We start from the raw sequence: 5521 nt of genomic DNA on the forward strand, positions 1-5521 counted from the left end.
AACAGTGTGGCGATTCCTCCAGGATCTAGAACTAGAAATACCATGTGACCCAGCCATCCCATTACTGGGTATATACCCAAAGGATTATAAGTCATGCTGCTGTAAAGACACATGCACACGTATGTTTAATGCGGCACTACTCACAATAGTAAAGACTTGGAATCAACCCAAATGTCCATTAGTGACAGACTGGATTAAGAAAATGTGGCACATATACACCATGGAATACTATGCAGCCATCAAAAAGGATGAGTTCGTGTCCTTTGTGGGGACATGGATGCAGCTGGAAACCATCATTCTCAGCAAGCTATCACAAAAACAGAAAACCAAATACCGCATCTTCTCACTCACAGGTGGGAATTGAACAATGAGATCACTTGGACACAGGAAGGGGAACATCACACACTGGGTCCTATTGTGGGGAGGGGTAGGGGGGATGGGGGAGGGGGGAGGGATAGCATTAGGAGATATACCTAATGTAAATGATGACTTAATGGGTGCAGCACACCAACATGGCACATGTATACATATGTAACAAACCTGCATATTGTGCACATGTACCCTAGAACTTAAAGTATAATAAAATTAATAAATTCCAAAAAAAATCTGTGTAGTATCTAGATTCTATATTTTTAAACATTTCTTCTTTTTTTCTTTAACTGAATACTATAGATCTCTCAGAATTCATTCTGTAATCAAATAGTTATCAGATTACTGTAAACCTGCAAGTCTGTGACTCCTGTATACCGTTGTAGGGAGCCATTAGGTGCTAGATGTGCTATTTTTCATTCATTCTTTCAGAAGTGTTTAGAGTCCACCATGTGCTGCACATTGCGTCAGGTCTTGAGACAGAGTCCCTGGTCCCACATGGTTAACCAGTTTTATTTTAAAACTTTTTTTAAACTTACAGAAACTTTAACTTTGTTTCTTCATTTTTATGTAAAGCTTAATTTTATAAAACACACAAATACAAAAATTTTAAGAGTTCTGTATCACAAGAAATTAAATGGTATAAATATCCACTGCTTCAGAGATTCAAGTTACACAAATTAAAATCTAATAATTGAAACTTCAATATGGAAACTATACAGTGAAATAAATAACAAAAACACCTACCAGAACATTTCACAGCTTATGAATTACTAGTTTTAGGATCTAAACAAAGATTCTGAGTATTCAGACTTCTGTTGTTGTATTTTATATTTATATATTGCTCTACCTGTACTGAGTAAAGCTACTTAGTAAAAAATGTCTCATTTAAGAAACCATTTAGCTTTATAGCAAAAGTTTTTTCATCTACAGTTACTACCACCAAAGGAAGTAACATTACAATGCTGACAAAAATCTACCAGTTCTTTTTCAACAATGGGCAATCAATTCATTATATTGACTCTAAGGTAGATCAAACAGGTATCAAAGAACAGAAAATTACACGCAGTTTAGTAAAGTACAATGTTGTTTTTTCCCATCTGAAAATTAACCGGTGAAATAAAACAACAACTATGGTTGAGTTGGTTTCAGGAAAATCACATTTGAAAATTACAGTTATATTATTTTCTCCATCTCATCCTCAGTCATTGACAGGAACTGGGTAGGCCACCATGCTATTTACTTTGTGCACTAGGTAGTCAATGCAGAAAGAGACTTCCTCAGAGAATGGTCTAAACCCAGGAGGCGGAGCTTGCAGTGAGCTGAGATCCGTCCACTGCACCCCAGCCTGGGCGACAGAGCAAGACTCTGTCTCAAAAAAAAAAAAAAAAAAAAAAGACTTCCTCAGAATTGGTCATTCCTCTTCCTATTTTTCAGGTACAAGCAAATCTTTGTATAAACCAGTAGATCAAACGAACAAGGTCATTCCTCTTCCCAGTTTTTCAGATACAGCCAAATATCTGTATAAATCAGTAGATCAAAAGAACAAACTTCCACCAGTGGCAGAAATGTCACTGTAGCTGTGATCTATCTGATTACTAAACAGATTTCATCGTGGAGAGTTTTCTGAGACCATCCTCTGGGCCCAAGATGATCTTTTGCAGTCTCATCGCATTTAGGGTCAAACTGCCGTCTTTGAAGGACCTCATCACTTTCAGTTGTTGAGATGATTCCAATCAGTTTCTGAACTGAAAGCTTGTATAGCCAATGCTTTAGTTGTTCCACCATGTTATTTAAGTATTTCATGAGCTCAAGATTAGTAGTTACAAGCAAGGTGAGCCCATAGTTCCACACTGGAGTAAAGTTTCTAGATAGATATATGCCATGCTGATATAAAATGCTGTTTATGCCAGATGAGAACTTGACCATGATTTTGGTACTTCTGCTCAAGGTGATGTCCTACTCCCAGGAAAGCGTTAGTGCATGGACAGGTCTATGGACCAGGACACACACCTTTACGTGGCGGACAGCGTTCCCAGGTCCCACTGCAGTTCTTGACCAATTGTTCCAAGAATTACCAGGTTAATAATTTTTTAACAATTAAATTTGAATTTTATCTCTTACCTTGCATTGCAGTCAATCATGGAATAATAAAATAACAATAGTTATTATGCTACAAAAAATAAAGAAAAAAACTGGCCTAGACAGAAATCAGGTGAATACTTTTAGAATCTTGGATTGGTGGTAGACTTCCTAAATAAGTACCTAAATATGTCCATGAAGGAGTGTGTTTTGACTTCATACAGACTAAATTATGTATATTTTTAAAAGATCATAAAATTAACATAATGTGTGCAAAACCAGGAAAGATATTTATAACTTATGCTACACAAATGATTGATATTCTGAAATTTTAAAGGGTTCTTAAATTTTTAAAAAAAGATAGAAAATAGGACAAAAGACACAAATACTTCAAAAAATAAATGTAGAACATCAAACCCATGGAAACATGTCTTGCTTGAACAAGAAGCCAGGACATGAGAATGAAATCGATGTGAGACAGTTTTGCGCTCCTTAGACTGGCAATACAGAAACGGGTAACATCCAGCATCACTGGTGTGTCGTCAATCTCAGCCCAATCCCACTGCCTTAATTTGGTGTTGCGATTGACGTTATTTGGATCCACAGTGCAGAATCCAACTTGCTGGCAAGGTATTGCTTACAGTCCCTGGAAACTTTGATCCTATTTTGTCCTGCAGAATAAATTCTCAAAGGGGAAGAAATTGAGTGACAGGGTCTGTTTTCCTCTTTGCTAATAATCCCCCAACACTCGCTTTGTGTTCCTTTCTGGAACTTAGATGTTAACAGATATAGAAAAGGGAGGTACATAATGATATGTGTACTTACACATTTTAATAATTCAGAGAACTCTTCTCCCCCTTTCTCACCGATACCGGAATTTTCTGGTTATAAGAACCTAATTGCAAACAACAGCATGCAAGTAAACATTGTTTAAGGTTATCAGTTATAAGCTACCTTGAACACTGAATTCTATTAACTTTCTAAAGATACTTTTGTATGTTTTCTACCCAACAGAAATCTTTACTATTAGTTTTCTTCGTCAGGATCATAGAACTGTTACAATCTCAACACTGTCAAGGGTATTTTGAAGTACTTTCCCTTTTTTGCTATGAAAAGCACACTTCTATTTATCACAGTTTGGGGTTGCATGATTTGAAGAACTATTCACTATATTATGATCATTTCAGCCAGAGGGGGAAAAGCCTTCTGTCAATTTATCTGCTACCTAAATGTTCAAAGTTGTAATTAATTAGAAGGCAAGAATGTAGAGAAAATGCATTTCAAAGATAAATCTAGTCACTGAGAAGTTCATCATATCTTATAATTTTCCCATCTCTATAGCAACTGTCAAATTCATGTCTGCCTACAAATTTAGAAACAGAAGAAATCATAGAAGGGCATAAAAAAAAATCTGGCAGCAAGCCAAAAAGGATATCTGACATTTGCATATTTGTTGTCAAAAATCTTCTACAATACAATTGGACTCGAGTGTTGAAAAGCATGGAACGCTAATATGTTTGGAATCTGGTGTTGAAAAGCATTGAACTCTTGAATATTTGTTCCACTTTATTGTTACGTGAATAATCAGGGAGAGACAGAGCATAGGTAATTCTGCCTTTATTTGCCGAAGGCTCATTATAAGTTCAAAGTCAGTCATATAATTATGGTACCTTATATCAAGAAGGCCCAGCCCCAACTGTTCATCCTCCAGTCTTCCTCCTATAATTTAATATAACCATCATATACCCAGGTGCTCAGAAACAAAACCCTGGAAATAATAAAATCTAAATATAACCCCTTATCACCATCTTTATTCTAAACCTATTTCAAGCTACCAACACATCTTACCCTGATTACTCACCATTTCTCCCTGGCCAACCCCCCCAGAGAAGCAATTTCTAAAGTTTTTAAAAGCATATGTTGGATCTTACCATCCCTAAAACTATCAACCTTGATAAATCTATGCAAGAATTCTTCATCCCATGATGGCCCCTGTCAGCTTCCTGAATTCGGTTCTACTCTTCAGTTCTCTCTCCCATTATTCATTATGGTTTAAACACATGGGCCTTCTCACTAGTCCTTAAATAAGCCCACCTTCTTCCCAACTTAGCACCTTTGCACATGACCAGCTTAATTTCGTCACTAAAGTCTCAGCTCAAATTTAAAGAGGCTTCTCTCAGGCGGGCACAGTGGCTCATGCCTGTAATCCCAACACTTTGGAAGACCAAGACAGGAGGACTGCTTGAGCTCAGAAGTTCAAGAGTAGCCTGGGCAGCATAGTGAGACCCCATCTCTACAAAAAAATAAAACTAAATTTAAATGGGCATGGTGGCGTGTGCCTGTAGTCCCAGCTACTCAGGAGGCTGAAGTAAGGATTGCTTGAGCCTGGGGGGTTGAGACTGTAGTGAGCCATGATCACACCATTGCATTCTAGCCTGAGCTACACAGTGAGACACGGTATTGAAAACAAAACAAAAATAAGGAAAAGAAAAAAAGAAGGAAAGAGACCTCTCTCACAATTCCAGTTAAATAGTTCTCAATAGTCCCTCACCAGTTTTAATCACTTCTGAAATGACCTCATTTGCTTATTTAACTGTTCATTTCTGGACTCCATCATGCTAGAATGAAACCTCCATCAGAGCACAGGCCTCTTTTTTTGCCCCCTATGGCTGTATTCCACCTCTACCATGTGCCTGGGATGTACTAGGTCCTCAAGGCATATCAATAAAATATACTCTTCATGTCACAGATGTGAAATAAGATTCTTAGAGTTTATTAAAAATTTACTAAAGGTTTTCTCCTAAGAAATAGGCCGAGAAAAGAAATCCAGATTCCCTAAGTTGTATTCCAGTGCTCTTGTGGTCAGAGGAAAACCAGAAAACCTCTTTTTTTAGTTGCTTGATTTCATATGGGCGTTCACATTCATTGAAGAATTAGAGAGCTATAGAAACTGCCCAGAAAGATAATAAGGAAAACAAACAAACAAAAAAAAAATGTGAGCTTAAACCAATCATTCCTGAGCTTTCGACTATCAAATTTGATTTGAGTATAAAAGATAGTGGGTAAAATC

The 5521-nt window shown here is 37.1% G+C and overlaps 1 pseudogene; it reads right to left on the reverse strand.

The window, feature by feature from the left end:
• Positions 1 to 1783: 1783 nt before the first annotated feature.
• Positions 1784 to 4315, reverse strand: LOC139359765 (mitotic spindle assembly checkpoint protein MAD2A-like; annotated as a pseudogene).
• Positions 4316 to 5521: the final 1206 nt, after the last annotated feature.

Source organism: Macaca nemestrina, chromosome 18, assembly GCF_043159975.1.
Source record: "Macaca nemestrina isolate mMacNem1 chromosome 18, mMacNem.hap1, whole genome shotgun sequence".
NCBI lineage: Eukaryota > Metazoa > Chordata > Mammalia > Primates > Cercopithecidae > Macaca > Macaca nemestrina.